Below are 27,013 nucleotides of genomic sequence, written 5' to 3' on the forward strand. Positions count from 1 at the left end.
ACCAGGCGTCCTACAATCCCAGCCTTAGTGCTGCACCTTTTAAAAATGTTGAGGGCCGCTAGTTAGATTTCAGAGATATGAGGCTACTAGTCCGGTCCCCCGTCCCATGGGATGCTGCAGCATCTGGGCGGGAAACCCGTGTCTAGCCGGGCGGCCCTTGTATGTAGTTCGCTCTCCGGCATGCAATGGTATTGTCTACCCCTCTGCTTCCTGGGGTGACTGTTACCTTCACAGCGCTGGCAGTGGCGCACTTCTCGGCATCCGCTAGTGAGTGTTTCCGCGTTTACAAGCGCACCCACTGCCCTTATCTGACTGGGAAGGGAGACGCTAGACTGAAGGGGGTGTCCTCGTGCCGGCGCGGGCGTCAACGTGCATCATGGGGGGCTTCCAACCGCCACCTGCACCCATCGCGGTTGGAGCCGAAGCGCGAGCCAGTCGCTCTACAGCTCCATTGGCTGGGCTGGAGATAAGACCACGGCCCGCACTGCAAGGTGATTGGCCGAAAGGTATGTCTGAGGCAGGAGTGGGCGGTGCCTAGCGAGGCGGTGAATGAGAGGCCGAGCGAGCCGAGCACCATAAGGGAGATGCGCAGGAGGAAGACGGGCAGGTGAGGCGGCGGGGAGCATGTGCAGGTCCCTCTGGACCCCGACAGGGTGGTGGGGGCTTTATTGTATAAATACCCTGGGGGGTTGTATTGTAGTACAAAGTGTAGGGAGCGCAATGATTGGTAGCCCTTTATTATGAATGAAAAAAGCTTCAGGAACAATATGGCGCTAGTAATAACCATATATATGACAGTTGTCACTGGATCCGTGAGGACTGGAGGAAAGGACAGTGACCACACGTGCAGCCTGCCAGGCGAGGAGCCTCCTGCAGTGCGTTCATCCCTGCATGACACACCCTCTGCTGACGCCCATGGTTAGGCGGTGGGAAGGGGAAATTTCCACTCATTGCTGACTAGCCCACATTATACTCATACGGAAAGCGTGTGTGGTTATTCACTTCCGTGTGCAAAACATGCATGCATTTCGACTGCTCGTAATATCCGTATAATTCCACGTGCCTTATGACACCGTGAGCGATATTACTTGCATGGCGACATTTGCCTTCAATATCCTGGGGAAATCACCATGCTGATCTCTTGTTTCCTTTGCATCATTAGAACGATACACAGTATCAGGACATATCCAGTAATATACCATGCTTTGTGACACCACCATAGTGATTGACATCCGGCTGTCAAAGTGCTCAAAAAAAAGTATGGGCGCAGTGATCTTGGGGACAGTGGGGCGTGATCAGCATCTTTTTTGTTTGTGTTTCATCTACTCGTCACCTCATATACAATATAGTACACACACCTTAAATGAAAAGTAAATGCAAGTTATACTTATTTATGGGAAATGCATTTTACTGGTAGGACAGCTTGGTTAGTTAATGTGATCACTTCAGAAATCTGTAGGTGTAACCCCACGGTCACTTGGTTTGAATACATGATCGGTGTATTGGGGAAATAGTGAAATATTATAGTGCTAAGAGGCCCAAGCCTGTGTGTGACAGAAAGGTCTGTGAACAAGTAAGTCTGTTTAAAAAACGTATTAAACACCGCATACTATAAAGTGCACACAGTGTAAATAGGCTTTTGCAAAATGTGCAAAAAGATTTTATTTATATGTCTACACTGCTTTCTTTCAAAAGTTATCCTTTAAGTAATAGCCTATGGTTGCTGGTGTAAACTCTTTTTTTATTGGTTTAATTTCGAAGGATACATTCTAGATTCTAGCAATGAAAGTGTATACTGCCTTGCAAACGTCTTCAAGATTTACTGATTAACCAGCTGCACATGTTTATATTGTTTTCTGGTGGCAGGCACCTTGGAAAAAAGGCTTGTTTTTTCTTTAGCTGCCTCTCCATCTCACTTTATGCAGAGGTGTCCCTTCTTCCTTTCATATGCAACAGCTCAACCGTCCTGGAACTGTTGTTTTGTTAAATAAAACGTATGGGAACTGTTTTGATTAAAGTAACAAAGTTTGGGAACATCGGTCTCCTGTTCTCTCGGCCAATTCAATCTCTGGTGATACCAAGTGCCAATCGACCTATTGGTTTCCTGGCAACATTATGAAAATGGCACATGCACAGTGATCTCACATAGAGGTGGGAAATCGGGTAGAGAATGTCACAGCTCTGGAGAGACTCTTAACACCCAAAACATTGTTGAGCTCTCAGCAGAATTATGATCTGAAGGATGGAACTTGAGGACATTTAAAATTAAGATAACTAACCTAAAATTGTTCATTTGTTAACAAATATGTTTTCAATTTAGATTAGTAGATTGATTCTATTGGATGTCTTTTTTTAGAAGTAACAACAACTTCTAAACAAAGATTTAAGAAGTTCGTCTCCCTAGTGGAACTGGCCTTTGGTCATTTAGCACAATGAGGGAAGCAACACTTGGTGCCTCCCTCCCACTTGTTATCTTTAATTGTCAGTGTGTTGGGGAAATGGAAGGGGTAGGGGAAACGACAAAGTGAGTGGGACAAGAGAAATTAGAGAACAATGTTTACTACACTTTTTTTTAGAGACAGCCTGCCTGTTTCTGTCTCCCCTTTAAGGTTGGCGCCCCAGGCACGGGCAGAGTCTTGCTCCCCTAAATAGATGGTCAATATTATCCTTCCGTCCATGCAGCAACCCAACAATGTATCAAACCATGTACAGCCAGCAAATTATTAGGGAGATCTGAGCCAGGGCCAAGGGTTGGTTCTGGCTCGAAAGGCTGCGCACAAGCAAAGGCCGTGAAAATGTTTAGCATGCAAATCGCTCAACAAATGTAAAGTAAAAAATATGATGAAATGCTTTTGATATTTAAAAAAGTGTATCTCTTTATCATGTCTTTGTGTTCCACCTTAGTTCCACCTTAGTACATCAAATTATGGGCCTCATGAGTTTGGCGCTCCCACTACAGGACCGCCAAACTCACAGGGAGGACGCCACCACTATAGGGGTGATGTTCCCCTCAAGCATATTACAAAGTTCCCTCCTTAATATAGATGAAGCAATATTACAGGCTATTCATTCAAATGACATAGAGGTGTTTGTACAGCTCATATCCTGAACTTGCATATTTTAAGGTGCTTTCATATGTCATAATGAACAAAATGAGGCTTTGTAAAATATTTGCCTAGGATCACACTGTTTGATCAAACTGAAAAGGTGGAACTGAAACCCAATTTCAACTCAGCCACTAGAAGAGTATCTCTCACATCAAAGGTAATGCTTTTTACTTAACTCTTGAAAGATGAGATTAGAGTGTGGATGACAGACAGAATCCCCATTTTAGGGAGGTGGGTTCACATAGTTCAATCGTTGCCCAATGACAATTTCACAACAGTCGTGGACTATATAATGCTTTTTTTCCATCTCAAGGCGATTTGCCAGGGCTCACATGATAGTGAGTCAAAGCCAGGATTCAACTCTACTCCCCACATGTTGATTGTTTGACAGTTGTAGCCACTTGGCCACATCACCTCCTGCGAAAGCTTGGCTCGTTTTGGGCTTTAGTTTCAAGACTGTCTCCAACTGAGCCAAAGCCAGGCATCTTGCTCAAGCTTTCAGTGGATTGCCATCTTCTACCATATATAAGTGCTATCTGTAAACTGCATTCTGAACTGAATCACTTGAAGGTACTTCCAGATGTTATGGTAAATCAAAAGAAGGTGTAGGAGGTGATATTTTGACATATCTGCATTTAAACAGCTATAGCAATGGAAAATGTTTCTTGGATTAATTTGTCTTTGTATGTACATACAATCTTGCTAACCTTGCAAGAAGCTGCATTTTCTTCTCTTTCATAGTTAAATGGTATATATGGAGAGTGGACAGGAACAGGGCTTTAATTGGCTCATTAGTCCCATGGGACAACAAACCTAGCAAAAGCCAGATCATGAGCCCAAGACAGCTTAAGCCTCAATTGGAAGTCCTACCTAGTGTCTCACAATGCTGTACCTTACTTTATAGATATACAATGAAATCTGTTTGTGACTTGTCATGTGTATGGTTTGCATTAGAGCCATAACTGTGACAATATCCTAAAGCGTGTGACCCTATCTTGATTTTATGAGATCTGTGACTTTCTTCTAATGATTATCATGATCTGATCCTGGGCTTTATACTGGATGAGCTTATAAGATCTATAGATTGCAGATTGCAGTGGTACCATCACACTTATTTTATAGGATCTTTCAGGGGTGTTTGACTCAGTTGCCCACTATTGTTTGATGATAAGAATTGCGGCCGCAGTTCATGAAGGGTTTGAATAATTTCTCACTAGTAGAACAAAAGCCTTTATTAAAGGCCAACTTTTACTTTGGAGTCTTGGATGGGTACGAGCTTCTTAACTAGGTGCAACCACTCGCCAAATGTATTGAGGTCTTATATGTTCTGTTTATATGTATACCATTGACTCTCTGATTGTATTCTGTTCTCTATAGCAATGTGGGCTGGTTAGTTACAAGGTTTTACAGTCACATGCAAGCAGTTAATGGTTTGATACGTAGTAACTGAATCTAAACTCCAACAAAACAAAAATTATGCTGATGGGAAACAAAACTTTGTGAATTCTGAAGATTTCTGACCTAAGAAACTTGGGACTTGTCCATTGTACTAAACATGGCCGTATTATTTAATAAAGAAGATGATACCTCACATTAACTCCCTTTCACCTGCCTGCTTTTCTCCCCATGACTAACTAGACAGGACCAACACACAGCCACTAGGAACTGATAGGGTCTACATTTTATTAATTGAATACCGCTCTTTCATGGTTCCAGACCGTCCAAAATGCTGCTGTGAGGTTTGTGCTGAGTACCTTAACATTTTTCTCTTCTGTTCAAACTTCATTTTCTGCATGATGAAGCCACAATGGATGTAAACACGTTTGATTGACAGCTGAGCCCCACTTTCTGAAAAAGAAACATAATAATTAGTATCCTTCTTATAATGCTAAGGCAAGGTGATGCTACCCTAAGTAGGCAGATTGCAATGGGAGAGCTAGGGCTGTGCCTTCTCTCTTCTAGGTAATATGCAGGGGAACTCACAACTGTTGTACCCGAGATCCATTGCTGATGTGTAAATTTTCAGGAGAAGAGGTGTGATATTACTTTTGGAGAAATATTTTATTTCTATAGACCTCCCTGGAATGTCTGTTATTTGTCTTTAAGTCAGCACCAACCATGTCATGGGGGGCGCTTTTTAGTATACAAATTAAATAACTCATGTCTAGATATTTTAAAGTACAATGATTTGTGCTTTCCAAAATTATCATAATATTTTATGTAAAGAGGTTCTGTCTGATAACTCCATCAGAATAATACTTTGTGACTAGGGATGTAAAGTGCTTTTAATGCTACAGTTACATTCTGTCACATGGTGAGAATACCTTGCACCTAACTCTGTGACCATTTTTGCACTGTGGGATGATGATAAGACCTGGGGATATAATGATAATCTTTTGATGATATATTAATAATATATACTTGGTGACATGATTAAGGTACACACTGACTTTATCAAAAGTTTACTTTTGTGTTTAGTGACAACTTACTACATCAAAATAATGCTCTGTGCACGGTGATATTATCAAAGTCATGCATTGATATGATCTTTTGACATTAACAAAATAATAAATGGTTCCTCCTGACTCTATAAGAGTAAAAGTTTAAGATGTACCTTACAAACAAGTTACCAGTTAAACTATCTGCGTACCAATCAAAGTGCATTTCTCCCTTCACTTTCCATACCCTTTGGACTCCTATAAATTGCTAATTTGAGCCTGTAACTAAGTTTGCACCGTTGATACGCTGCTAATAAATATAAATACCAGGCGCATAAAAATATGCAGTGTTTGATGAGGTAGTGTTTAAACGTTTTGTGGGGGGACATCAAGATAACTCTTGCCCAGTTGCATAATAAGGATAATTTGCATCTGGTGTCATCATCCACGTGATTCTTTACACCTGGAGACACCACAATGTTCTGCTACTCCTGATGACACAGTCAAGATATTAAATGAAGTAGCGCAGTTTAGATGAGGTGTGTTTTGAAGGTTCTTTTTAATGTGCTCCAGTAAGAAGCACATCTCAGTTTGATGCAAATTGCGGTCTGTAGGAAAAACATCCCGAATCACAAGGATGGGGAGAATGATTAAAGGTGCCATGGCTACACTGGATTTGTAAACCATGTTGGAGTGTATGGCCCAAAATGTATGTTACTGAGAAGTATGGTGTCAATCATGGTCATAGGAGCGTGAAAGATGATGCATATTTTACTAAATTTGATAAGGTTGGTTACCAACCAATAATAATGAGTCAGATGAAGGATAATTAAACTGAACCTGGAATCGGGATAGAGATATAGAGAGAGAGAGACCGAGAGAGAGATAATTGTTTAGAGCTAGGAAGGAACAAGATGCAAAATTGAATGTTTTAAATGGTCTGTGACCTCCATTTGGGATGGCACAATAGCAATCAGGGTTGCTTCTGAGGAAGAACAGCTGCAAGAGACTGCATTAGGAGAGGCTTGAGACTAGTAAGTGTAGAAAAGAGGGACAGTGTGAGATGGGTGGCCTTAATGAGTGGTATATGGCTCACTAGGGTGATCTCGAATCAGAGAGGATAGATACCAGGGAAGGAGGACTGACAAGTGAATGGAGAGGATGGGAGTTTTTTTTGAACGGGTTGGAAGTGGGCCCTAGCGGCCAAGAGAGAGACATATCGTAACAATGGAGATTGTAAACAGCTCCCACATATGGGGAACGGATAAGGGCCAAGGAGTGTTGTGCTATATTACAATAATCCAGGGCTTGTCTAATAAGCACAATAACATATTGGGACTCTTGTGGGAACATTTTCAGATGTGTACTAGATAAAGATTTTAAGAGTCACCTAAAGGATTAGTTACGATAAAACCTAAGGGCCTGATTTACAGTTTGGCGGAGGGGGTTACTCCATTACAAACGTGAAGGATATCCTTTCTGCCGTATTACGATCCCATTAAAGCCTAAGGAGATCGTAATACCGCAGATGGGATATCCAACACGTTCAGGATAGAGTCACATGTCCGCCAAACTCTAAATCAGGCCCTACATCTTTGTTCAGCTATATGACTTATTATCTTGACAAGAAAATGTTTATGAAATGTGTCTATCTGCCATGTTTTAAATCTAAAATCCAATAAAAAAGAGTTTAATAAAAAGAATAACTAGGTCAGACATGGAACGGAAATATTTAGCCAAATGAGAAATGCCTGTAACATGCAGTTGAAAAGTTTGGTAAGATTATAGGGGAAAATGAGAGGAGACTGGTGAGGCAAACAAGAAAGGTGAAAGAAGCTAGTGGAGAGAGTTTAGTGAGGTCCAGAGGGTTTATTGAGAAAATGTTATGCCATTGCCTGATTAATATGGCGGATGGACAGACAAGAGATCGTGGAGTCCTGTAGAGTTGCCTGGGTTGGTGTGAAAAGGAAACAGGGGTGAGGAAAGTAAAAAGTAGGAAAAGTCAAGATCAGCGATAATGTTGGTGCCTGGGCCGTTACAATAATAGTCTAATCTATGTGTAATATTCTACAATTATGTGACGTCCCTCGTAATTAAACCATCATCTGTTTCTGGTTTCTTTGTGCCTAGTGATCCTCCCGGGAATATTTGTTGATATCTATTGCCTGTCAGCTTCATGATAATATTAAATGCACATTGAGATCATTATATTTTTCTGTGTCTGTTGGCATGATGATAATGATTTTTTTGCTTTTTGATGTAACAGTCATCTTTGTTGACATCATACTTCAGATAATTTGTGTCGGTTCCACAGTTTTGATATTTGCTATCTCAGTTCATATCACCACTGACTAGCGTTCATTAGTAGCTTGCCATGACAGTGTTGCTTCATTTTTGCCATGTGTAGTTTACGTTGATTTTCATCTCTTCTTTTATTTGCACTTAATATATTTTACAATTGAACTCTAAAAAGGATGGTGTCTTGATCGATCTATTTGTGTTACCTCTGTACTAAATCCAAAGTGCCACGCCACCTTCATAGGCCCAAATCTTGCAGCTATTCAATTACAGGTGCTAGTTATCTCTTGAGGGCATAGCAGCTCGTCTGTGTGAATGAGGGCTACCAGGGAAAACTCAGGAGCTAATTTCTTTGCAAATATGGGTAGCAACATAGCTTAATTTTGAAAAGAAAGAGTGCTGGGGCCAGAGCTCTTGTAAGAAGACTGTAACCGGCACTATTAAATGTTAGCTAGTTGGATACCAAGCAGGGCAATATAGGCCGTAGCAGCCATCCAGTGTTTTCCCCAGAACGCTGGAAGGGTTAGGGGTCGGTGTTGTTACTGGTGGGTCGGTTTTGCAGCAGGACGGCTAGTCTGACAAAATTGCCAGGGCTGCTTTGTATTCCTAGTCTGACCTTGATACCAAGGTTGCGTGTGGTCTTGAATCCGCCTCATGCCTCTGTAATGCACTACCAGACACACCCAGCGTCTTCATCTTACTCTTGCAGGTTCTTACTTTCTTTCTCTCTGGCGATTTTCACATCTTTCTCTTCCTCTGTCTTTTCACTTCGTGTGTTTTCCCCTGGTCTGCATGCATTAAATGTCTGAAAAATAAGTGTGGGTGGGCACCACCACCAGGAACACAGCTTGCATTGAAGAGCAGACACAAAGGAAACAGAAAGGTAAGACACAAAGACAAGAAAAAGCAATGATCTATTCACAGTGATCTATAATATATTATTATTATATATATGTATAAATAACGACAACAGTTACTGACCCTGCATGGTTGATTATAGTCCCATACATTTCTTCTTACCGTGGTGGTGGTTAGGGGACTAGCGTCAGAACTTTTGACGATAGTCTGGCGCTTTGCAGGATTAGTGTCAAAAATTTGATGCTAATCCTGCAAAGCACCTAGAGACCCATTGTAACCAATGGAAGCCTCCTTTTAACTCCTGCTCTTACCAGGCATTAAAAGTGCCGTAAAAATCAAGCAAAGAAATCTCTTAGATTTCTTTGCAACATTTTTTCGGCCCCCCTAACTGGGGAACGCCTCCTTTGCATAAAATATGCCTTGCGCAGGCCTAATGTAGCACAAAGGGTTACAAAGTGACGCAATGCATGCATTGCGCCACTTTGTACATATGGCGTGGCGTTTTTGGCCTTTTAACGCCACATTTGCGTAAAAAAATGACGCAAATGTGGTGTTGTAATGGGGATAGGGGCTCTTAAATATGCCCCTTCATTCCTTCACTCTCATGCTATGTCTCGCTCTGCTTATCAAACAAACACATTTTCAGTTTCAAAGAGATCTCTTCTGTGCAGCTCCAATTTCTGTGGCTGGCCCTACTGCTGTAGCAATACAGAAAGATAGGATTGAAGTAGGGCGAGGTAGAAGCTTAATTTCTTCTTGTCTTTGTAGTGATCAATAGGAAAACATAGGCGGTTGAGGCTCAGAGTGCCAGGTAGGTGTTGTGCGCAGCTCTATCCTTTGCAGTAAAACTCAGCATCTATTTTAAAAGCATAATACCCCTAGACTTAAGATAGGCTGGTAGGTAGGTTTGAAATGTAAAGCTCTCAAAACCGATTGAACTTTCTCAGCCTTTAAACACAAAAGTAAGTAAGAGGGGTGGAATGAACACACACCAAATGCTTGAGGTGTCTACCACAAAGAGGAGGTCTCCATTTATGATGGAGAAATGTTGTCAAGACAAGAAATAACCTCAAATACTGTTCAAGAGTCCTAACCCTTGAGCCCACAGCTGAAGACACACCTGGGTCATCCCCTGAAGAGATTCTGCTTGTTTTAACCTTGTGGCACTCAGGAGGGTGGGTAAAGTTTATGGGCTTTCTCAGTAACCTAGCTGAAGAAACTGGTTTGTGCCACCTCGGAAAGTAAACGTATGAAATACAAACCCATAGAAGGGGTTTATTCTGCCAGAGGCTGATAGAGTATAGAAAGATAGATGATAATTTACACAGGTTGGCCCTTCAGAGAGAAAACATTCCTGTCCCTTTCCATCCTTCAAATAAGAATTACAGACGCACACAGCCTGTGCTTACCACATACACATAGCTGAATGAAAGGACCCTCCTGTGGGGACTACTTGGATTCATTTGGAATTGTTAGATGTCTCCAAAAGGCTAAAGTGAACAAGCATTGGCCAAGCCAGTAGGTTTCCCCATACGCAAGATCAATTGACTGTGTCATTGTTATCTGATACAGACCTCTAGCCACAAACTCCTTACCTTTGAATTCCTTACCTGGATCCAGAAACTTTTGCTTGAGCAATACCCCTGTGCGCGCCGTTGGGCAGCTCTGTTCTGTTCCGCTTGGCACCAGATGTGAAATTGCGATCACCTACATAGGCACCACCCAGTTGTGCAGACATCAGTTATTTTCTATCTGCACCAGTTAGCACTGATCTAGAGAGAGCTATCCCTCTGTTGCTTTTTGACAGGCTATTGTCGACATTTTGTCGAAGATTTCTTTTATGTCGAGATGACATCTATGGTTTAAGCCATGTACCATGTACAGCGCCATGTCTGTTACAGACCCTCAATTAGTCTGCCTAAGGTGTCCTGAGCATGACTACGACTTCAAGTCGTGCTCAGACTGCCGGGCCATGGCGCCAAAGGCTTTGAGGGAGTGGTCCTTAAAGCTGCTTGCGGGCCGACAGTTGATGCCATGCGGCGTGACTCCTAGGAGGTCACAGTCGAAGAGAAGGTTGCGGGACTACTCTAGGAGGTCCAAGTCCTCTTCTTCCCATTCGAGTTTCTTGGAACACTCGGGAAAGAGGCACAATTAATAGAAGTCTAGATAGACTTTGCCTTGTCTGTCGGCTGATGCGACGACTTCGGAACATCAACGTTTCAGGCACGGTTCAGCAGAATCGATGCCAGGTTCAGCCCGGACCTCCCTCCATTTCCAGGAGCCGAAGCAACACCCACTCAAGTCATGGACTTTTACAAGACCATGCACTGTGTATTTGATTGGGCCAAACCCTCCTGTGGGGACTACTTGGATTCATTTGGAATTGTTAGATGTCTCCAAAAGGCTAAAGTGAACAAGCATTGGCCAAGCCAGTAGGTTTCCCCCTACGCAACATCAATTGACTGTGTCATTGTTATCTGATACAGACCTCTAGCCACAAACTCCTTACCTTTGAATTCCTTACCTGGATCCAGAAACTTTTGCTTGAGCAATACCCCTGTGTGCGCCGTTGGGCAGCTCTGTTCTGTTCCGCTTGGCACCAGATGTGACGTTGCGATCACCTACATAGGCACCACCCAGTTGTGCAGACATCAGTTATTTTCTATCTGCACCAGTTAGCACTGATCTAGAGAGAGCTATCCCTCTGTTGCTTTTTGACAGGCTATTGTCGACATTTTGTCGAAGATTTATTTTATGTCGAGATGACATCTATGGTTTAAGCCATGTACCATGTACAGCGCCATGTCTGTTACAGACCCTCAATTAGTCTGCCTAAGGTGTCCTGAGCATGACTACGACTCCAAGTCGTGCTCAGACTGCCGGGCCATGGCGCCAAAGGCTTTGAGGGAGTGGTCCTTAAAGCTGCTTGCGGGCCGACAGTTGATGCCATGCAGCGTGACTCCTAGGAGGTCACAGTCGAAGAGAACGTTGCGGGACTACTCTAGGAGGTCCAAGTCCTCTTCTTCCCATTCGAGTTTCTTGGAACACTTGGGAAAGAGGCACAATTAATAGAAGTCTAGATGGACTTTGCCTTGTCTGTCGGCTGATGCGACGACTTCGGAACATCAACGTTTCAGGCACGGTTCAGCAGAATCCATGCCAGGTTCAGCCCGGACCTCCCTCCATTTCCAGGAGCCGAAGCAACACCCACTCAAGTCATGGACTTTTACGAGACCATGCACTGTGTATTTGATTGGGCCAAACCCTCCGGAGCACCTTCGGGCCCCGTGGGGTTGGAAGAGGCCCCATCAGGTTACAGAGGAGGGATCTTCCTATGCAATGGTGGTGCGTAGGGCAGTGGGGGTCCTTGACCTTGAACTGCCCTTGGTCTCTGTCAAGACAAACTTCTTGCTTGAAGTGCTACAGCCTGGGGCTTCCATTACTGAGTCCCTCCTGCTTTTTAATGAGGCACTTACTGACGTCTTGCTGAGAAGTTGGTCTAAGCACAGCACAGTGGCACCTGTAAATAGGACGATTCACCGCCACCATCACCCTACACCTGGCGACTATAGTTTCCTCACCCAACACCCTACCCCTGAGAGCTTGGTAGTCCAAGGCTCAACTTCCCACAGCGCATTCCCTTCCGCTCCCCCGGCCAGGGAATCCAAGAGGCTAGACCAGCTTGGGATGATGTTTTCTTCCACCTGCCTGGCATTGAGGTTAGTGAACACCTCATGCTTATTGGGCAGTTTCTTGCACAACTTATGGGACGCAGCTGCGCAAGTACTGCCACAGGTCCTGGAGGAGGCCCGGGCCATCATCTCGAAAGCGGTGAAAGATGGGAGAGACAAGCCTTATAGACATGTCCTTTGATGGGACTCGCTTGTTTGGCGAGAAGGCAGACTCAGCAAGAACTCTTGGGCTGTGGTCATGTCCTTGGGCCTCTCAGTGACCCCTCGTCCACCATCAGCCTTTCATGGCTACAGAACGGGGATACCACTGTGCCAATCCTACGCCAGCCATTATCCTGCACAAGCTCCCCTAGCTATGCAAGGACATGGACGCAGTGTCTTTGGACCAAGAGGGTCTGGAAGCCAGAAGTCGTCCTCCACCCAGCGCCTGGCAGCTGCAAATTCAAAGCCCTCCTAGTTTGGTTCTGCAGACCATGTTTGCCCATTTGGAGGTAGAATTCAACATAATCTCCTTCACTGGCAGTCCATTACATCAGACGCTTGGGTACTGCAGATCATTTGGAATGGCTATACCTAATTGTTTCTTCCCCCAATACTGCCAACATTCAAATGGCTGGCAGAGGATCAATTGGCTCTGCTCCAAGAGGAAATTACGTCTTTCATGGCCAAGGGAGCCCTAGAAAGGGTTCAGAAATCTGAAGTAAGCAGGTTATTATTCCCACTACTTTCAGATACCCAAAAAGAACAAAGGTCTTTGCCCTAGTCTAGACCTACGGACCGTAAATCTCTTCCTCAGGAAGGACAAGTTTAAAATGCTCACGTTTTGCTTAGGCCTTGTCTTCCCTAGACCTATAAGACTGGTTGGTAGCGCTGGACTTACAGGATGCATATATTCATTTTCCCATCCTGTCTGCTCACAGGCGATACCTGCAGTTCAGGGTAGGCCACAAGCACTTTCAGTTCACGTGCTGCCATTTGACCTTACCAGTGCCCCTCGGGTGTTCACCAAGGTGATGGCTGTGGTCGCAGCTTCTTTGCGCAGGTCAGGGGTTTCAGTCTTCCCCTACCTCAACGACTGGTTGTTGAAGGCATGCTCACCCCAGGCTGTCGTCTCCCACCTTCAGACTACGGTGAGCCTTCTGCATTTGCTTGGGGTTCACTATAAACATGCCAAAGTCACACCTGATTTCCCCTCAGACGCTGTCTTTCATAGGACCTGTTCTGGACACAGTACAGTTTCAGGATTATCCTCCCGAGCAGCGAATCCAGGATATTTAGGTCATGATGCCGATTTTTCCGTCTCTATCCTGGGTTTCGGTGAGACTGACTTTGAGGCTGCTGGGCCTCGTGGCCTCCTGCATCCTACTGGCAAATCGTGCCAGATGGCATGTGCAGGCTCTGCAGTGGGACCTGAAGTTCCATTTGGCGCAGCATCAGGGAAGTCTCTCCTACATGGTCCAGATCTCGGAGGGAACTGCAAATGACCAGCAGTGATGGATTACGAACCGCGATTGGGCCAGATGCAGACTCCTCTCCTTTCCCCAACCAGACATCATAGTAGTGACTGATGCATCTTTTCTGGAATGGGGCGACCATCTGGGAGAGGTGGAGATCAGAGGGCTCTGGTCTCTGGCAAAATCCAATTGACAGCCTTTGACCTTCCTCCTGAAGTCTGTAATGTTTTTCTAGCAACAAGGCGTTCCTCCAGAAAAACGGTACATGCATGCCATTGGCAAAGATTTGTAAAATATTGTACGTATGAGTCTTTAGATCCTTTTTCTGCTTCTTTCTGTTCTGTTCATCTTTTTTATTTTGTCTCTTGCCCAGCAGGGCTCTGCTCTGGGCACTCTTAAGGGCTATCTGTCTGCTTTATCTGCTTTTCTGCGTCTGCCTGCACAACCCTCATTATTTAAGTTTCTAAAAGGGCTCGTAGATATCTTCCCCCCCTTTGCCCTTTATTTTGCCTCAGTGGGACCTGAAACTAGTTCTCACGTACCTCATTGTGCTCCTTTCGAGCCAGTAAACAATTGTCCCCTCCAGCGCTCACCTTCAACACAGCCTTCACAGTGGCAATAACATCTGCCCAGAGGGTGAGTGAGCTGCAGACCTTGCCTTACAAGCCTCCATATCTCACCGTGTTTCCTGACAAAGTGGTGCTTCTCACCCGTGCCCCTTTCCTCCTGTAGGAAGTTGGCTCTGTATATACTATCTCAAAGTGAGAGATAGTGTGCACAAAGTCCAAGGGTTCCCCTTAGAGGCTGATAGTGGCAAAATTGGATAATGCTAATGCTCTATTTTGTGGTAGTGTGGTTGAGCGGTAGGCTTATCAGAGGGTAGTGTCAAGCATTTGTTGTACACACACAGGCAATAAATAAGGAACACACACTCAAAGACTTAACTCCAGGCCAATAGGTTTTTATATAGAAAAATATATTTTCTTAATTTATTTTTAGAACCACAAGATTCAAATTTTAGGCAAGTACATAAATTGCAAGGTACTTCACACAGGTAAGTATTGAACTTTGATTTAAAACAGTAGTACACACAGTTTTGGTTAAAATGGCAATAAGCTATTTTCAAAGTGGACACTGCAAAAATCAACAGTTCCTGTGGGAGGTAAGTAATAGTTAGTTTTTTAGGTAAGCAAAGCACTTACACAGTCAGTCTCCTGGGCACAGGCAGCCCACTATTGGGGGTTCAAGGCAACCTCAAAGCCACCGCACCAGCAACACAGGGAAAGGAGGGCCCAAAACACATAGGCACCTATGGAGAACAGGGGTGCTCCGGTTCCAGTCTGCTAGCAGGTAAGTACCTGCGTCCTCGGGGAGCAGACCAGGGGGGGTTTTGCAGAGCACTGGGGGACATACACACAAGCACACAAAACACACCCTCAGTGGCACAGAGGCAGCTGGGTGCAGTATGCAAAGTAGACGTCAGGTTTTATATTGAAAACAGTGGAGGGACCCGGGGTCACTCTGGCGATGCAGGCAGGGCAAAGGGGGGCTTCTCGGGCCAGCCACTGACTGGGCTAGGATGAGGGCTGCCAGCTGGTCACTCCTATCCTGGTAGGTGGTTCCTCTCAGTCCTGCAGGCTGCAGGTGTAGTGCTTGGTCCAGGCGTCGGGTTCCTTTGTTACCAGGCAGTCTTGGTCAGGGGGAGCCTCTGGATCCTCTCTGCAGGCGTCACTGTGGGGGTGCAGGGAGGTCGACACAGGGTGTCCATGTCGTTGAAGTTGCCTGGGGGTCCTCTCTGTGGTATTGGTTCTCCTGGACTCGAGCCGGGGGCGTCGGGTACAGAGTGTGAAGACTCATGCTTCTGGCGGGAAGTAAGAGTCTCTTTAAAGCTGGCTTCTTGTTGCTGTTTTGTAGTTGTTTCTGGACAGAGCCGCTGTCCTTGGGAGGTTCTTGGTCTTTTAAGTGCAGGTCAGTCCTCTAAGTCCTCAGAGGTCACTGATCCCGCTGGATGTGTCGCTGTGCAGGTTAATTGAGTCTGGAGACAGACCGGTAGGGCTGGGGCTAAGTCAGTTGTTGTTTCCATCGTCTCTGCAGGGCTTTCAGGTCAGCAGTCCTTCTTTCTTCAGGTTGCAGGAATCGGATTTCCTGGGTTCAGGGTCACCCCTAAATACTGAATTTAGGGGTGTGTTTGGGTCTGGGGGGCCGTAGCCAATGGCTACTGTCCGGGAGGGTGGCTACACCCTCTTTGCGCCTCCTCCCTGAGGGAAGGGGGGCACATCCCTATTCCTATTGGGGAAATCCTCCAAAACCAAGATGTAGGATTTCTTAAGGCAGGGGTCACCTCAGCTCAGGAGACCTTAGGGGCTGTCCTGACTGGTGGGTTACTCCTCCTTGTTTTTCTCATTATCTCCTCCAGGCTTGGTGCCAAAAGTGGGGGCTGTGTCCGGAGGAGCGGACGTCTCCACTAGCTGGGATGCCCTGGGGTGCTGTAACAACAGGCATGAGCCTTTCAGGCTCACTGCCAGGTGTTACAGTTCCTGGAGGGGGAGGTGAGAAGCACCTCCACCCAGTACAGGCTTTGTTCCTGGCCACAGAGTGACAAAGGCACTCACCTTTTGTGGCCAGAAACCCGTCTGGTTGTTCCAGGCTGACAGGAACCGGTCAACCTAACACTATGAATTAGACTGGTATATAGGGGGCATCACTAAGATGCCCTCTGTGTGCAATTTTCTATAAATCCCACACTGGCATCAGTGTGGATTTATTGTGCTGGGAAGTTTGATGGCGAGTGTTAGACCTGACATGCCTTAGGGTGGTCACCCCTAACTTTTTGCCTGCCTCCCTCCACTTTTTGGACGCTGGTTTGCTGGCTTTTAGACTCTGCACACTTTACCACTGCTAACCAGTGCTAAAGTGCATATGCTCTCTCCCTTTTTAAACATGGTAACCTTGGATCATACCTGATTGGACTATTTAATTTACTTATAAGTCTCTAATAATGTACACTATATGTGCCTAGGGCCTGTAGATTAAATGCTACTAGTGGGCCTCCAGCACTGGTTGTGCCACCCACTTAAGTAGCCCCTTTACCTTGTCCCAGGCCTGCCATTGCAAGGCCTGTGTGTGCAGTTCACTGTCACCCTGACTTGCCATTTAAAAGTACTTGCCAAGCCTAAACCTCCCCTTTCTCCTCATGTAAGTCACCTCTAATGTGTGCCCTAGGTAACCCCTAGAGCAGGGTGCTGTGTGGGTGAAAGGCAGGGCATGTACCTGTGTAGTTTACATGCCCTGGTAGTGTAAAACCCCTAAATTCATTTTTACACTACTGTGAGGCCTGCTCTCTTTATAGGCTAACATTGGGGCTGCCCTCAAACAGTATTGAAGTGGTAGCTGCTGATCTGAAAGGAGAAGGAAGGTCATATTTAGTATGGCCAGAATGGTAATACCAAATCCTGCTGACTGGTCATGTTGGATTTAATATTACTATTCTAGAAATGCCACTTTTAGAAAGTGAGCATTTCTTTGCACTTAAATCTTTCTGTGCCTTACAATCCACGTCTGGCTGGGCATAGTTGACAGCTCCTTGTGCATTCACTCAGACACACCCCAAACACAGGGTACTCAGCCTCACTTGCATACATCTGCATTTTTAATGGGTCTTCCTGAGCTGGGAGGGTGGAGGGCCTGCTCTCACACAAAGGACTGCCACACCCCCTACTGGGACCGTGGCAGACAGGATTGAACTGAAAGGGGACCTGGTGCACTTCTTAGCCACTCTTTGAAGTCTCCCCCACTTCAAAGGCACATTTGGGTATAAAACAGGGCCTCTGCCCTACCTCATCAGACACTTGCTGGAGAAGAAACCAGAACCAGAACCTGCATCCTGCCAAGAAGAACTGCCTGGCTGCTCAAATGACTCACCTGACTGCTTTCTACAAAGGACTGCTGACTTGCTGTTGGCCTGCTGCTTTGCTGAACTCTTGTCTGGCTGCAAAAGTGCTCTCCAAGGGCTTGGATAGAGCTTGCCTCCTGTTCCCTGAAGTATCTGGACCAAAAAGACTTCTCTTTTTCATTTGGACTCTTCGTGCAACGAAAATTTCAACGCACAGCTTGTTCCGCGGCGAGAAAAATGCCGCATACCGACGCTGATCGACGCGACGCATTTGGGGCGACCGGAACTTCGACGCACGGCCTCGCAAGGACAACGCCGCCCGACTTCCAGAGGAGAAATCTGCGCAACGCCTGCCGTGAGAGCAAAACTTCGACGCACAGCCCGCGGAACGACACGCAGCCAGAAAACAAGCAGGAGAATCCACACACAGACCCGGGACATCTGGTAATCCCCGCGACCCATAGAAAGAGACTGTCCACGCACCGGAAAACGACGCACGACTTCCCCGCATGAAAAATAACGACGCAAGTCTGTGTGTGCTGGGGAGAAATCGACGCACACACCATTTTTCCACTTATCTCTTCTTCTGCGGCCCTTTGCGAAGATTTTCCACTCCAAACCAGGTTCTTTGTGCTTGAAAGAGACTTTGTTTGCTTTTTAAAGACTTAAGACACTTTATATCACTTTCCAGTGATATCTCTACAATCTCACATTGCATCTTTATTCGTTTTGACCTATAAATATTATATATTTTTCTAAACGCTGTGTGGTGTATTGTTTTGGTGCTATATTGTGGTATTGTATGATTTATTGCACAAATACTTTACACATTGCCTTCTAAGTTAAGCCTGATTGCTCGTGCCAAGCTACCAGAGGGTGGGCACAGGCTGATTTTGGATTGTGTGTGACTTACCCTGACTAGAGTGAGGGTTCTTTCTTGGACATAGGGTAACCTGACTGCCAACCAAAAACCCAATTTCTAACAGCAAGCTTTCCAGATTTCAGTGTAGCCATTATGGAACTGTAGAGTTTGTATTTGACAGACTCACAGACCATATACTCTTTATGGCTACTCCACCCTCGCCCGGGCCCCGCCACCTAGCACTACCATCCCCAACACAGCCGCCCTCAACCTCAGAAATTGGCTAGACGACTGCGCCAACACCCTTGCTCCGCTCAGGAAACCCTCCAACAACCGCACCAGCACTAAGGCCATCTGGTTCACCGCTGACCTTCAGGCCTCCAAGCGGTAGTGCCGGAAATTTGGGAAGAAGTGGTGCCACAAACCAACAGAGAGCAACCACACTGCCCCCAAGACAGCCATCGGCAAGCACCACCAGCTCCTCCGGACCACCAAAAGATCCTTCTACAAACATCGCATTGACCACAACGCCCACGACAGCAAAGAGCTCTTCAGCATCGTCAAAGAACTCACCAACCCCAGGTCATGCTCCATCGACCCCCCCCCCATCGCAAGACTTCTGCGACTCCCTCGCCACCTTTTTCCATCGCAAGATCACGGAAATCCACGACAGCTTCAACTCCTCGCCCCCCACTACCACCACGGCCACCACCAACCCCAAAGCACCCAGCCACACCAACTTCTTGCTCTCCTTGACCCACATCAACGACTAGGGCAGCATCAAAACCATGAGCACCATCCACTCCGGATCTCCCTCTGACACCTGTCCCCACCATGTCTTCAACAAAGCGAGCCCCATCATCGCCCCCAACTCCGTATGAACATCAATAGCTCCTTCAAGACCGCCACCTTCCCGGAGAGCTGGAAGCACGCCAAAGTCATCGCCCTGCTAAAGAAACCCAAAGCCGACCCCTAAGACCTCAAGAATTACCGACCCGTCTCCCTCCTCCCTTTCCCGGCGAAGGTCATCGAGAAGACTGTCAACGGCCAACTGACCCGCTTCCTGGAGGACAACAACACGCTGGACATCTCCCAATCCGGATTCTGTAGGAACCACAGCACCGAGACCGCCCTCATCGCTGCAACCGACAACATCAGGACCATGCTCGACAAAGGCGAAACCGCGGCCCTCATTCTCCTAGACCTCTCGCCTGCTTTTGACAACTTCTGCCACCATACCCTCTGCACTCGCCTCTATGACGCCGGGATCCACCACAAGGCCCTGGACTGGATCACATCCTTCGTCTCCGGCAGAACTCATAGAGTCCGCGTCCCTCCCTTCTTGTCGGGAGCCACCAAAACCATCTGCGGCGTTCCCCAAGGGTCTTCTCTCAGCCCAACTCTTTTTAACATCTACAATGCACAGCTCGCCAACATCGTCTGATTCCACAACCTCAACATCGTCTCCTACGCCGACGACACCCAGCTGATCCTCTCACTCACAAAGGACCCCGCCACAACCAACCTCCACGACGGACAGCATGCCATCGCCAACTGGACGGAGAAAATCTGCCTCAAACTTAACTCGGACAAGACAGAGATCCTCATCCTCAGCTCCAACCGCTCTGCATGGGACGACTCCTGGTGGCCAGCCACCCTAGGAACCGCACCAACACCCACCACCCACGCACACAGCCTAGGTTTCATCCTAGACTCATTGCTCACCATGACACAGCAAGTCAACGCTGTCTCATCTTCCTGCTTCAACACACTCCGCATACTTCTCAAGATCTTCAGATGGATCCCCACTGAAACAAGACGGACAGTCACCCATGTCCTCGTCAGCAGCAGACTGGACTAAGGGAACGCGTTCTACGCAGGAACCACAGCCAAGCTCCGGAAGAAACTACAACATATACAGAATGCCTCTGCACACCTCATCCTTAACATCCCACGCCGCAACCACATCTCAGCCCACCTCAGAGACCTTCATTGGCTTCCCGTCACCTAGAGGATCACCTTCAAACTCCTCACCTACACCCACAAAGCTCTTCACAACACAGGCCCGGCCTACCTCAACGAGCGACTCACCTTCCACTCTCCCACCCGCCAACTCCGCTCCGCCAACCTTGCCCTCGCCGCCGTCCCTCGCATCCATCGACTACAGCCAGCGGCAGATCCTTCTCCCACATCGCCGCCAAGACCTGGAACACCCTTCCTGCCCACCTACGACAGACCCATGACCTCCTGACCTTCAGGAAACGCCTCAAGACCTGGTTATTCGAGCAGTAGCAGTCCTTCCCAACCCCCCTTTCAGCGCCTTGAGACCCTAGTGGGTGAGTAGCGCGCTTTACAAATGTTTGATTGATTGATTGCATTTACAATGTCTAAGGTTTGGCTTAGACACTATAGGGGCATAGTGCTCATGCAACTATGCCCTCACCTGTGGTATAGTGCACCCTGCGTAGGCTGTAAGGCCTGCTAGGGGGTGACTTACCTATGCCACAGGCAGTGGGATGAGGTATGGCACTCTGAGGGGAGTGCCATGTCAACCTAGCAATTTTCTCCCCACCAGCACACACAAGCTGTGAGGCAGTGTGCATCTGCTGAGGGAGGGGTTCCCAGGATGGCATAATACATGCTGCAGCCCTTCTAGACCTTCGCTTGCCACAGGTCCCTTGGTACTAGGGGTACCACTTACAAGGGACTTATCTGTGTGCCAGGGCTGTGCCAATTGTGGGAACAGAGGTACAGTTTAGGGAAAGGACACTGGTGCTGGGGCCTGGTTAGCAGGATCCCAGCACACTTTCAATCATAACTAGCATCAACAAAAGGTAATACATTAGGGGGTAACCCTGCCAAGGGAGACATTTTCCTACATCTCCCAAAGGTTTAGTTTCGTTTTGTTTAGGAGTTTGTAAAGCACATGGCTACCCGAAGGCCTCCTAGCGCTAGGGCAGAAGCAGAACGACAAGGAGGCAACTTATGCTGTGAACAGAAAGGTCTTCAAATTCTTATGAAAGGAAATTTTTTGACTATCCTGGCGGAGCTCCAAGGGAAGGGAATTCCAGAGATTTGAGGCTCTAAATGCTAGAGATCAACCTCCCCATCTTGCTTTCTTAATCCTTGGAACGGTAATTAGGGAGGCTGTTGAGGATCTAAGAGCCCTTTGAGGGATTTAGGGTGGTGCATCTGTTTAAGGAATGCCAGACCCTTGTTATGCAGAGCTCTGTGCAAAGTGCAGAGGCCCCTGAAGTTGATCCGTTGTTCCTCAGGCAGCCAGTGAAGGAAAACTAAAGCAGGATTTGCGGACAGGTGTCTGGGAATCTTCATAAGTAGTTGTGCTGCGGCGTTCTGCACGACCTGAAGTCTTTTCAGTAAATATCAAGGTGTACTCAGACAAAGGATATTTCCGTAGTCCTGGTGTGAAATTATGAGAGCCTGAGTGATTAGTCTTTTGGCTTGAAAAGGAAGTATCTTAAAAGACTTTTCTAAAAAGTCTTAATAGGCTAAAACAAGTGGCTGCCAGTTTTTTAGATTGATAGTCCATAGTCAGGTGGGAGTCCAGCGACAAACTCAAGGGCTTTATGTTGTCTCTTGGTGGAGGCAGGCCTTCCAACCCATCAGGGAGCAAAGAAGGGGATTTGAGTGGGCCGTAATTACCCACCAGCATGACTTCTGTTTTTTCTTTGTTCAGCTTAAGTTTACATCTGGCCATCCATCTAGCTACTGCTTAAAGACAGGGTGTCAGGTTGGGCTGACCTGTCTTAGAGATGGTTGAGACTGAGAAGACCAGCTGTGTATTGTCAGCATAGGAAACCAGTGACGAGCCGTAAGGTTCCACAATCTCAGCCAGAGGGGACATATAGGTATTAAACAACGTAGGGCTGAGAGAGGAGCACTGGGGCACGCCAGAGCCGAAAGGAAGGCTGTTGGAAAAAAAGGAGCAATCAAGAACTTGAATGGTCCTAACCCTCACAAATAAAAGGAGGAGACCCATTTCAAAGTGCCCACCTTGATACCTGCATGGAAAATTCTATGAAGCAGAATGTTATGATCTACGGTGTCAAAAGCAGCACTTAGGTCCAATAGAATGATGGCTGCAGCGCCCCCTAAATCCAGTCGGAAGTCAAACATCTTTGACTACTGCCAGGAAGGCAGTCTCTGTACTATGTTGGGACCTGAAGCCCATTTGAGTATAATGAAGGATCTTGTGTTCTTCAGGAAATCCTGACAGATGTCTATTGACATGTTTTTTAATCAGGTTAGCTTCTGTAGGCAATAGAGAAATTGACCTATAGTTACTCAATAGGGCTGTATCTAGAAGAGCCTTTTAAGTAAAGTTTAATGATAGCATGTTTTCAATGTGATGGAATAAGGCGTGTTATTAAATACTCGTTAAGGGTCTTTAGTCAGAGCAGGGGCAATCATGCCTGAACCTAATGCCAACATGTGAGTAGGGTTAGGGTCCAGTGGAGATCCTGATTCTATAATGTGTAAGAAGTTAATTACCGATTCCTCCATAAGGGGTGGAAAACCTCATAGAGGATCTCTGGAGTTTACAACCTGAGCCTGGCCTGCAAGGTCATCATTCTGGGTGGTCATATCTGGAAAAGCTAAATAGATGTCTAGAATTTTCTTTTGAAAGAAACAGGCCAAATTATTGCTATGCTCCTTAGAGGTTTCAGTGAGATCGGTATGAGAGGGCACTTGAATGATTTCTTTAAATATTGAGAAGAGTTTTTTCGGAGTGTTGGAGGACTGATATATTTTAGATGCGTGACTGTGTAGCTTTAATTTCTGTATGGAAGTGTCTAACTGCTTTCCTATATTCGTTTTTAAGCGGACATATCGTACGTTTTCCTGCACTTCCTTTCAAGGCGTTTACTCTCCTTTTTTAGCAGTAATAGCTGAGGAGTGAGCCGTGGTGATTTTTTTATGTCCTGCATCTTGGATGATAGTTTTCATTGGTAGTACAGAGTCTAAGGATGTGGAGATCCATTCATTGGATGTGTCCGGTGAACTTGGAGGGGAATTAAGGAGAATGGCTCTTGTGTTCTCAGGGGCGGAGGTCCATTCCATGCAATTTAGCTTAGACTAATGCCGACCAGGTAACTTGTTTGCTAGTGGACCTGTGTCAGCAGCAGCATTGGGTATCATGAGCCTAATTAAAAGTGGTCGGACCAAGACAGAGGGAGGGGTGTCTGAGCAGAAAGTTCTGAGATGTTGCTGAACACAAGGTCGATCATATGACCTTTGGTATGTGTAGGGCCATTAATTATGTGTGTGAGACCTAGCTCCTCAAAGTTTGTAAGTAGTGTTTTAGCCACGGAATTACTTGGTTCGTCCGCATGAATATTAAAATCATCGAGAATAGTAAAATTAGATTTACTACCAACTAGATCAGCAACTTGTTCAAGAAGAGCTTGAATAAACCTATCATCAGGGCCAGGGGGGCGGTAAATAAGAGCCACAGAGAATGTGAATGCAGGGTTAACTGCTAGGGAGAAGGACATGCCTTCTCAGTCAGGAATTATCAGAGGTTGAGAGAGAGACATTTAATAGAGTCCTTAAAAATAGTGGCGATCCCCTCAACCCTTGTATTTGCCCTATCTAATCAGTTTATTGAGTACCCATGAGGCAGGGCCTACGTGATACCCAGAGAGGATTCCTCCTGGAGCCAAGTTTCTGTCAGAAATAAAACTTCTGGGGCATAGTCCCTCAGCAGTAAATGGATATCAATTGTGTGGGCGGGTAAAGATCGGCAATTGACTAAAAGGAACCTGCCAACTGACCCATTGTACTTCCTTCGGGGCCGCACAACTACACTCTGTGGAGTCCATAAGCAGTTGTTGCAGACCCAGTGTGGGAGACCAGGGTCAAAGGAGTGCTGGCAGCAGTCCAAAACAGGCGTTCTGAGGGCAAGGAGTTGACTAGCTGGAGATGTTATTACATCTAGGCCGGAGGGGCAGCATCCCTGGCCCCTGGTCCCGGACGGGCGCAAACTGTGTACGCTGCACGTCCTCTGTTTTATGACCCTTATAAAGGGGTCAGAGAGGCAGCAGACAGTGCTGCTACACTAGCAACCAAAATGGCATCTCCTTGAGGCACAGAAGCCTAGAGGAAAAATGGTGCCCTTCCAGTCTTAAAAACAATTAAAAGTAAGCTGCAATAGACGGCTAGCATCCCCTGCTGCCACTGAACACTGAATGAGGAACAAGGAAGGGAGGAACAGGGAGAATAAAAGGTAAACACAGCAATGAGGTCTGTCTTACCGAGTGTCTGCAGGTATGCTCTCCCATTTCATTTGGGACAGACTGTCACCCTGCCCACTTTCTTTGCTCCCCCCATATCCCTCTAAGGAAGACGAGCGACTCCATCAACTGGACACAAAAACGATGAATGACCACTAGTCAATTATTCTTATCAATTGTGTATTCGTGTTGGCTTCTTATCTCTTTAAAATTGATCAAATGCAGTTTGCCTTATGGGAATCGAAATTTGTGGCACCCAATTATTTAGCTACTTTTTTTTTTTTTAAACAGCTTAATTCAGTTTGTTTGCCATCTTATTGATTCTCAGTGAGCTGAATTGTAGCTGACTCTCGTAGCTAGAGAAATTAGTAGACATAGGTTTTCAGACCTCTCCAATGGGCACTTTTCTGGAATATTAATAGGCCAATCCTGGAGTCCAGTTGTTTTACTTGTATTTTTTATTATATGAGTTCCCAAGTGTTTTCATAAGGTGAATCCTGGCTCAACATTAGGAAGTACAGATATCAATTGCAGCCAACAGGTGCTTCGATCTTCGCCAGTAAGCATTTGAGTTTTTGAAGGAACACAAGTAGTATGTATTTCTTATCTTCCCATTTGGAGATTATGAGCTTTAGTCTTCCTTCAGCATTCTCTCGCCGTCTTCTTTGGTATTCGGCTTTGCCTGGTTTACATTAGGATGAAAGTGTCTCTCCCTGTGATTTGTCTTCCAAAACCCCATTGCCTCTCGGTAAGCGGGGTTTTCCCAATGAAAATATTCAGTGGGGTAGGTGGATCTTTTGAAATTTCATAGCAACTCGTTACTTCTCTGATGTGCAAAGTAATTACCCAGTAACCCCTAGGTTCCATAGAGTCTCTGCTCACAAAACTTAAATGGTTTATTATGCCTCTGAATGTTTTAGGATACATAAATTCCTCTGTTAGAAATCTTTCAAGTTTTGCCAAATTTCTTCACACCTTTTGTTGCTTTGAATTTACCAGCAGCAACTCCCAAAAGCCATGCGAATGAGCTTCCCCTAGTACAGAGATGTCAAAGATACAGTATATGACAGGCATTAAGGAGTTTTCTGCCGCTCCACCAGGTTCTCTTATTCCCAGAGCAACTTGAAATTTGGTCAAGTAAATGTAAGGTGTTGTGTTAACCTTTGACTACAATTATTGTTAAAAAGATTTAACCTGGAATTGTGTGCCCTGTTCTGCAATTAGTTAACCATTTACTTGCCTTTGGTGCAGTTCACGGGGCTTTGATTGAAGCCTGATAAAGCACTCAATATGTTGCCTGTTTTAGTGAACAGCACCTAAGCAGTTGCTGGCTCGCTCTGAGAAGCAATGTATTCTATATCATCATTCAATCTTTGGTACAAGCCAAGGTATTTAATCAGTTCTAGAGTCCCTAATTGCAGGATGTGAGAATTTTCTGCTGTCTTGATTCTGGAAATATATCTTAACTACCCCTTAAACAGACCCTCTTCACTAGCTTTACTAGCTCTAAAATGTTGTAGCCAATATTTTGATCAAAGTAGGCATCTGCATTTTACTGGCAACTACAGCATGTCATTGTCCTGACAGTGTTGTGTGAAGGTGTCTGCATTATTCACAATGTATGTTCTGGCATAGGTTGTTTTACGATAGCATTCAAGACTACTTGTACAGCGAGAGAATACCAGGATGTTGTGTGACGGCTGTACCAGGAATGCCCATTGATGGGACAATTACCATCGGGACTTAGGTATGAAAATTATTAAATTCTGATGGATACAACTACCTGTGGATTTCTCACCTTATGAATTCTCCCAATGTGCCAGCATTCGACGGAAAATCTTCTTCCTAGCTCTCCACGTCAATGAGGACGTCACAATTGCACGGCTCCGCACGCGACTACTTCTAACTTCACGGTAACAATAAGAGGTGCTCGCCGGCGTGCTGACGTCAGTTCCCTTTTTTCTATGTTCAGAAGACCATCTCCTGTTGTTGCAGCAGGAGGTTCAAACCCTGTTATCAAAAGGTGCAGTTGAGTTTGTTCCAGAGCAGGAAAGGGGTCAGGGTTGTTATTCAAGATATTTCCTGATCCCCAAGAAGGATGGTCGATTGAGACCTATCCTGGATCTGAGGATTTTGAATTGGTTCCTCAAGCAGGAGA

At 45.9% G+C, this 27,013-nt stretch overlaps 1 protein-coding gene across 1 annotated transcript in view; it reads left to right on the forward strand.

Moving 5' to 3' along the window:
• Positions 1-527: 527 nt before the first annotated feature.
• SLCO4A1 (solute carrier organic anion transporter family member 4A1) overlaps positions 528-27,013 on the forward strand; it is a 414,240-nt gene continuing 387,754 nt past the window's right edge. The window contains exon 1 of the mRNA XM_069243161.1: positions 528-607. The gene's annotated coding sequence lies outside the window, so the exon portion shown is untranslated. The remainder of the gene's footprint in view (positions 608-27,013) is intronic.

This window comes from Pleurodeles waltl, chromosome 7 (genome assembly GCF_031143425.1).
Source record: "Pleurodeles waltl isolate 20211129_DDA chromosome 7, aPleWal1.hap1.20221129, whole genome shotgun sequence".
NCBI lineage: Eukaryota > Metazoa > Chordata > Amphibia > Caudata > Salamandridae > Pleurodeles > Pleurodeles waltl.